This window comes from Gorilla gorilla, chromosome 9 (assembly GCF_029281585.2).
Source record: "Gorilla gorilla gorilla isolate KB3781 chromosome 9, NHGRI_mGorGor1-v2.1_pri, whole genome shotgun sequence".
Taxonomy (NCBI): domain Eukaryota; kingdom Metazoa; phylum Chordata; class Mammalia; order Primates; family Hominidae; genus Gorilla; species Gorilla gorilla.
This window is the reverse complement of record NC_073233.2, coordinates 130,740,240-130,749,371: the sequence shown is the minus strand read 5'-3', so window position 1 is coordinate 130,749,371 and position 9,132 is coordinate 130,740,240.

Here is a 9,132-nt window from a genome sequence, read left to right as displayed (position 1 = left end):
GGGGTACTTGCCCCTCCCCTGGAAAAGCGGGACTTGCCACTAAGAGTGAAGGAGAAGGGGTTGGGGGTTTCTTGGCCCCCAGAAAGGTGGAGAAGGGGTAGAGACACGGAGAGAAGGGGTTGGGATACTTGCCCCTCCTCCAGAAAAGCAGGACTTGCCACTAAGGGTGAAAGACCAAGGCAGGCGTCCCTGCGTGGTCTGACACCTCTGCAACCTGGGTAAATAATCAGAGAGGCATCCCTGCAATGATTAAACACCAAGGGAAGGCTGCCTTTCCTAGTCCGTGAGCGGCGCCAGAGTTTTGGGTCCATGGACAAAACATGTCTCCTTTGTCTCTACCAGAAAATTAAAGGAATTGAAATTAAGAGAAGGGAGAGATTGAAGTGTGGCACCAAGATTGAAAGGAGAAAGACGTTGAGGGATAGTGAGGGAGGTTGGAGAAGAGAGTAAAAAGAGGCCGCTTACTGGATTTGAAATTGGTGAGATGTTTCTTGGGCTGGTCGGTCTGAGGACTTGAGGTTGTAGGCGGACCTTTCTCACAGAGCAAAGAGCAGGAGGACAGGGGATTGATCTCCCAAGGGAGGTCCCCTGATCTGAGTCACGGCACCAAATTTCATTCACGTCTGTGTGAAGAGACCACTAAACAGGCTTTGTGTGAGCCATGAAGCTTTTAATCACCTGGGTGCAGGCGGGCTGAGTCCGAAAAGAGAGTCAGCGAAGGGAGATAAGGGTGGGGTCGTTTTATAGGATTTGGGTAGATAAAGGAAAATTACAGTCAAAGGGGGTTGTTCTCTGGTGGGCAGAGTGGGGGTCACAAGGTGCTCAGAAGGGGAGCTTTTGAGCCAGGATGAGCCAGGAGAAGGAATTTCACAAGATAATGTCATCAGTTAAGGCAGGAACGGCCATTTTCACTTCTTTTGTGGTGGAATATCACCAGTTAAGGCAGGAACCGGCCATTTGGGTATGTACATGCACAGGGGATATGATGACTTAGCTTGGGCTCAGAGGCCTGACAGCAAAATCTTAGACAAGCTACAGAATTCAACCAACACATCAATTTTTACCATTCTTATTGTGACTCAGAGAACAATACTCCAAAATATGGTGCTGAACACTTTTGAATTAAAGAAACTGGGAAGGTCTGAGAAGCTGCCTCAGCACCAAGGGCTTTCTAACCTTCTCTTGCTTTTCTCTCCCAAGTCCAGAGAGGGGCTCTCTCTGGAAGTTCCTTTCAAAAGAAATGCAATTTGTCTTAAGACTCCTTTGGGCTGGGCGCAGTGGCTCACACCTTTGAGACCAGCCTGGCCAATATGGTGAAACCCCATCTCTACTAAAAATACAAAAATTAGCTGGGCGTGGTGGTGGGTGCCTGTAATCCCAGCTACTCAGGAGGCTGAGGCAGGAGAAACGCTTGAACTTGTGAGGCGGAGGTTGCAGTGAGCTGAGATCATGCCTTTGTACTCCAGCCTGGGCATTGCAGCGAGACTCCATTTCAAAAAATAATAATAATAAAAGAACTCCTCTGTAAGTATCTCATCAAATAACCAGGCAAGATTAACCACCACAGAAGAGGTTAAAAATTGTTACCACACCCAGACAGACTTTTCATCTATTATTCTAAGGACAGCTCTGAGAGATGACCTAGGAGACTTTATCTGCATAATAAGGCAGCCTTTGTTTGCAGTGCAATTCTGCCCCTCACCTTTCCATAACTTATTGGTCCCATTTTGTTTCAAAAGAGAATCAGTTACAAACTATTATTGGCTCTTTGTGCCCATTTAATTCTCCTGAAAATCACTTACCACCCCTCAAAATTGCTTACACTGTCATTTCTCTCTTTCCTGTAAAGAGAGTTTTTAAGCCTCAACAATCTGGCCCTTCTTAGAGATGTATATTTGTGGAACTCCTATGTCTGAGGTTAGTTCATTTGCATGCCTTTCCTCCTGTTAATCTGTGTATTGTCCATTTGTTTAGCACACTTGAACTTTCAGAGGAGGTGGGAAGTTCTCTTTGCTTTACAGATTTGGCATAACTGTCGGGATACTAAAACTGCTCTACTTCTCTGGAAGCTACAATTGAGAGAACCTAGGACCTGATGAAGCTGGGAAAAGGTTAAGAAATTCTTATCAGGCAGTCCTATGGATCTTTACCTATGGGATCCAGTTGAGCAGACAGTAAGAGTCACCTCTTGTCTCTTTTTCTTTTCCAAAATTAAAATAACAGGAGAATTTTTTTTAAATTAGTGCTTTGAATCTGTGACTCTTGTAGACTTATCTTAGGCTTATTGATTATTGATCTATAAACTCCTATAAATGGTCTTTGTTCTTCTTGCTTTTGTATTTGGTGTGGTTTGTCATAAGGAGGAAAACCATAATAAGATTTTCTTTTTGTCTTGTTTTTATGTCTTGAGAAACTTGGCTTTGTAATCAGCGAATTTATTCTCAGGTGCTACCTCAAAGGGAATAAATTATCAGCTTTATGCCAGGCAGGCAGCCAGTTGGCTGAGAGTCCAAAATGTCTGTTTATCTGAATGTGCCAGCTCTCATGAAAATTTGTCTTAATTGTCTTAAACTTCATTGTCTTATTAACAATGAGGATCTTTGCTGTCTTAGGCTACCTTTGAAAGAGACTTTAGATCTTGAGAGGGACTGCATGTATCCTCCATAAAACTCAGTTCTTACATTTATTGGTTTTAAGTCATAAAAATTCTTACTGATTTTGAGTCACAATTGAGGTAGGAATACCTTTAGAGGTTTGGAAGCTATTTGTATGACTCTGGACACTCCTTAATGATCCTCCCCCTGCTGTAACTGCCTGATGGGTTCTTCTGCCTGCTGCACAAATAAAGACAATGACATTGCAATAAAGAAAGAGTTGAATTGATGTCAGGCTGGCCAGGTATGCCAGCATGGGAGATGGAGTTACTACTCAAATCAATCTCCTCTAAAATTTGGAGACTGGGGTTTTAAAGAATGATTTGGTGAGTAGTGAGTCAGAAGGTAGGCAGTGCTGATTGGTTGGGTTGGAGGTGAAATCACAGGGAGTTGAAACTGTTTTCTTGTGCTAGTTAGTTCCTGGGTGGAGGCCACAAGATCAGATGAGCCATTTTATCAATCTTGGTGGCATCAGCTGGTGCATCGGAATATGGGGAGTGCAAAAAACAAAACAAAACAAAACAAAAAACTCAAGTACTGATTTCAAGTTTTACAACAGTGACTCCTAAACCATAATTTCTAATCCTGTGGCTAATTTGTTAGTCCTGCAAAGGTAGTCTAGTTTCCAGACAAAAAGGGAGTTTGTTTTGGGAAAGGCTGTTATCATCTTAGCTTCAAAGTCAAACTATAAACTAAGTTGCTCCCAAAGTTAGTTCACCCTACATCCAGGGATGAGCAAGGGCAGTCTGGAGGTTAGAAACCAGATGGAGTCAGTTAGGTCAGATCTCTTTCACTGTAATAATTTTTTCAGTAATTTTTGCAAAGGCAGTTTCAATCTCTCTCTTTGGGTTTTATAACACCTTATTCTTAAGATGTGGGCTATGAAGATGGAAAAAGCACAATGACCACTCTAGCTTTTTCTTGCTGACATGTGGCATGATGGGAGTAGGAGCTGACTCCAAGGTAAGAGGAGTGGAACTGCCTTGCAGCTGTCTGCACACACTCAGGGTGCCTAATCGGGGTTTCAAGGCTTGCATGACAAAGGCATTGGTATTCTTCTCTATCGTTTTAGCACAGCATTTAAATGAGCTATAAAGTAAATAATGAGTTCTAGGGTAAGGAGTGAGAGTCCTAGCTTCAGAAGCCTTCGTAGAACTGATCTGAAGCTCTGAGGGATCCAGGTGAATAGCACGAAGAATCAATCAGAAATGGGGTCTCTAGCAGAGAGGTATTTGGGTCAAAGGTTATTAGAAAGACTGATTAGGATAGACAGGAAAGGGCAAATTTAAATATACCAACCCATATATTTTTAATTGGTTTCCTAGTCCTGAGACTAGATCAGTTCAGTTAAATAGCTGTTTACCATATCAGGAAGTGGCAGTGCAGATGGGCTAGGCTTCTGTATGTGATGACAGCAAACAAGCTTTTAATAGGAGGCATTTCTGTGGAAACAGAAGAAAAACAAAGGTTAATGTTGGGCATAATTTATTGAAACATTAGATTCAAAGCATCTTTAGTTATAGAGGAGAAAGGCAGTGGCAATCTGACATGTTTTTCTTGCCTGTACCACAAGGAATAAGCTTCAGCTTTCAGGGCCTCAGGGAAGATGTAGCAGCAATTTCATTGAGTTCAAGTCAGAAAAATGAAAGAACGATTTGAAAGCATTAGTTTTGGGACGTGTAACCCAGAAAGAATTCAGGAATCAGTCTAAATTGCAGAAAATAATAAAAACTCAAAAGCAGTGGACAAGACTAGAATCTAACGACAGAGGTACTATAGCTTTCTCTGAAATACAGTTTGTCTCTCTGCAGTCCCCATTTTTATTAAAAACAAATTTGCTTGCAAAATAAGTGTTAGTCTTATCATACTTGGCATGAATATTTGCATAAAGTCAGCAAGAATAATTATTTGCCATATAGGCTTTTTTGAAAATTGGCTTTAATGGAACTTTATTCCATAAGGAATTTCAGCTTAGATTTTTCAAAGCCTTGAGCCCAGCCATGGATTTATCTGTGCCTGCAAATATCAGTATGATCCTTGGGTGAATTCCTCTCCTTGAGGTTCCCAGATAACTTGGGGCTCCTGGGCTTGTCAGAAAATGATATTCTTCACTTACCACAGATCGAGAACCCTGGACAGGGACTGCATAGAAAAGGTTTAAGGCCAGTTTTTACCAGGGGTTTTATTGGCCCTATAAGTCAACTTTGATTTCTTAAAGCAGTCTGTTTGTATATGAAAGTATGCCATTGCAGTCAAAACCTTGGTAAAATAATCAGTGTCTCCAGCGATGTCCTGTTACAAAAGCAAACATTATTATTACATGTAGGCAAATAACTATACTGCCATAAAGTTAATAATCACAAATAGTTTCCAAATTCCGGAGAAATCAGGTAGAGAGAAAGAAATATGCTCCAAGCTTTTCTCACAGAGTATACTTTACTCAATTGATAAAAGCTGTAATTAGCTCAAAAGAAAAAAACTTTTTCTTGACTCTAAAAACAAAACATAAAGAATCAGTAAATGTTTTAAACAAAAAATCATAAGAGATAACTTCAGTCTTCTATTAGTTCAGTCCATGCATTAACTCCTGTTCTGCTTGATACTGAATTAGCAAACCTCAAGAATATATTAGCTCTCCATGAAAGTACTGAAAATTTGTTTTTTCCCCCTCTATTCCAAGGACCATGGGAGCCAAGAAGCATCACAAGGGAAAATCATCTCCTTTTGTTTCATAAAACCATAGGCAAAAGCCTGTCAATTTTGCAAGATGCTGCCCAACAGACTGCCTGGGGAACAAATGAACATTTTCCATCCCAGCCAAAGCAAAATACATATAACAAAATAGACACTAGTCACCTTGCTCAGCACCTGATATTGACCTGGCAAGGCTCAAATTTGCCCCTGTTCATCCCTGTCATCTTTGATCCACTCAAGGTGGGGAGAGATGACCTTCAACTGCAAATTCAGTGGGTGATCTGTGGACAAGATGAAGAGCAGATGGTCACCCTGTGTCAGACCTGTGGAGCTTCTGCTAACAATTGCTTCAGGGTTTACCTAATGTGACCAAATAAGGAGGGTTCTCCAAGTTAGGCCTGCTTGACTTCCATTAGCATTTTCTTCAGAGATCACCTCCATATATACAAACACAAACACAACAAACACAAGACAGACAGAAGACCTTCTAAACAAAGATCCCTAACCAATAATTCTAAGTATTCTTTCCAAACTAACCACCTACTCTCTTCCTGAGAAATCTCCCCAAAATCTTCCTGACTGAGGAAAAATCTCCTGAACCAAGACTCTTCCTACTATTTAGGGAGATTCAGCCAAGCCCCTTAAAGGAGCTGAACCAAGACCCCAGAAGAAGCCAAACCAATCAGGAGAAGAAAGGAGGTGCTGGAAGCACCTAGAATATGCACCAAATCAGATATCCCATGATAGGACCACAGACAGACATCTAATGATGGGGTTACAGTTATAGGACTTTTTCTCCATTGCAATGAAATCCCTGCACCATGGATTGGCAATGCCCTGCCAGTAGAAACAGTGCCAGAGACAGCCTCCAGTCCAAGAGAATTAGGTAGCCTCTTGGGCTGGCCTCTAGATCCATCACTGGAGAGGGGGCTACCAAACCACAAGCAGGAGTCACAAGGGTGATCCTGGATGAGCCCTCAAATTTGGAACTGCCCAATGTGTTCTTCCTGCCCACTGCACAAATAAAAACCATGGCATTGCAGTAAGGAAAAAGTTTAATTGATGTGAGGCCAGCCATGCCACATGGGGAGACAAAGTTATTACTAAAATCAGTCTCCCCCAAAATTTTGGAATTGGAGTTTTAAAGGATAATTTGGTGCGTAGAGAGTCAGAAAGCAGGGAGTGTTGATTGGTCAGGTAGAAGATGAAATCATAGGGGTTTGAAGCTGTCCTCTTGTGCTGTCAGTTCCTGGGTGGATGACACAAAATCAGATGACCCAGTTTATCAATTTGGGTGGCATCGGCTGGTGTATCAATCAATGCAGGGTCTGCAAAATATCTCAAACACTGATCTCGGATTTTACAGCAATGACTCCTAAGCCATAATTTCTAATCCTGTGGCTAATTTGTTAGCCCTACAAAGGCAGTATAGCCCCCTGACAAGAAGGGGGTTTGTTTTTGGAGAAGGCTGTTATTATCTGTGTTTCAAAGTTGAACTATAAACTAAGTTCCCCCCAAGTTAGTTTGGCCTACACCTAGAAATGAACAAGGACAGCTTGGAGGTTAGAAGCCAGACAAAATTGGTTAGGTCAGATCTCTTTCACTGTAATAATTTGCTCAGTCATAATTTTTGCAAAGGTGGTTTCACTGCTATGGACAACTTTTGTTTTCCTGTTTTGTCTTACTGACTGTTCTCTCTTTTGGATTCTCCATTTATCAGGGGCATGTAGGTTATCCCACCTTTCTTTGCTGCAGGCAGCCAAACAGAAAGTTGAGAGCCTCAAGAATATGGCTGAACTAAAATGTGGGTTTACATCCACTTGTGGCTAGCTAAGCTTTCCTTTCTTTGGCTGTCCTGTAAGAGTGGTCTGGATCTTGGAAAGGCCATCTTGGTTAAAGCCATAAAGGGGCTTATTAGTTGAGTCTTGAGTCACTTGTTGAATATACCTTTGGATTAAGATTTTGGTTTATATTCAGAGCATGTTAAAAACATTTTTTTTGTCGTTTTATTGGTTGGCTTTCTGCCTTCTCATTTGAGCTAAAAAGGTACTTTGTACTCAGAAGAGAAATTTGATTATTAATTACCCTGAACCTCTAAAAACTTTCAGTATTTCTCTGTACCTGTCAATTCTCTCCCTTGTCTTACCTAAGGAACCATCCCTCTTAAAAATGCAAACTTCAGGGAAAGAAAAGCCAGGAAATGAGAATGTTTGCTGTTTGCCCAAAACTGCTAATGATATACTTAAAATATTTTTTAAAAGAGCATTATTCTCAGAAGTCAGCTTAATTAAAAGGTGATATTCAGACTATATATATTTTTAAGGCTTTTCTCCTCTTGTTGGGATCTTATTTCTCCCATGAGAACTTCTTAGTCAGCCGAATTATCCCACATTCCCCACCTTTTTTGTTGTTTGTTTGTTTGTTTGTTTTAGGCAGAGTCTTGGTCTGTCACCCAGGCTGGAGTGCAGTGGCTCCATCTCAGCTCGTTGCAACCTCTGCCTCCCAGGTCCAAACAATTCTCCTGCCTAAGCCTCCCAAGTAGCTGGAATTACAGGCATGCACCACCACACCTGGCTAATTTTTGTATTTTTAGTAGAGACAGGGTTTCGCCATATTGGCCAGGCTGGTCTCGAACTCTTGACCTCAGCTGATCTGCCTGCCTTGGCCTCCCAAAGAGTTGGCATTACAGTCATGAGCCACTGTGCCTGGCCTTTTTTTTTTTTGTTTTCTTTTTCCTTTTTGCTAACTAGAACTTCATTGGCCTTTTTGGAAAACTTCCAGACTGGCTCCTCTAAAACTTGTTTTACCAGTTACCATTTCTGTCTTTTCTTCCTTTTACCACTTCTGATCTTTCACCCAGTTCCCTTGGTACGTTCCCTTGGTACATTCCCTTCACGCCCCTACCTCTTTACATAGCCAGAACCAAGCCAACTGGGCTTTACATGTTTATTTCTGGCACAGTGAAGTATTTTCTTTCTTCAGGAAGAAGATTGTTTTTGGTCCTCAAACAACTTTCAAATAAACCCCCCAAAACAAAAAACCAAAAACAGACACTTTGCTGATTTAAGCTTAAACAAATCCCAAGTACACAATTCGTTTTCTCTGGATGTGCAAGCAGGCTTTACGTACATCACAAAAGAGCAGAATGAGTTTGGGAATCTGTCAAGCAGAGAATGGCTGAGAACCAGCCAGAAGGCTAAATATAGCCTGGTCTTTTGTCAGATATGAACATTAGCTGTTATGTTTCCTCAGGAAGTAAACCCTGCCAAGGTAGTAGACAGTTGGGTTAATGAAAATCTGTATTCATGTCCTCGGTACAAATTTGCATTCAAGGCTTATTTTAAGATCTTATTGGCCTAACATATAATTACTTCAAAAAAATAGAGTCAGCCGGGTGCGGTGGCTCACGCCTGTTATCCCAGCATTTTGGGAGGCCAAAGCGGGTGGATCACCTGAGGTCAGGAGTTCGAGACCAGCCTGGCCAACATAGTGAATCTCCGTCTCTACTAAAAATACAAAAAAAATCAGCTGGGAGTCATGGCAGGTGCCTGTAATCCCAGCTACTTGGGAGGCTGAGGCAGGAGAATCACTTGAACCCGGGAGGCAGAGGTTGCAGTGAGCCGAGATCACGACATTGCACTCCAGCCTGGGCAACAAGAGTGAAATTCCATCTTAAAAACAAAAACAAAAACACAAAAACAACAACAACAACAACAAATGGTCTATGGCTTTTAGAAGTGCAGATTCTAGTTTGAGCTGAATGTGCCCTCTCTCTTACCCAAAT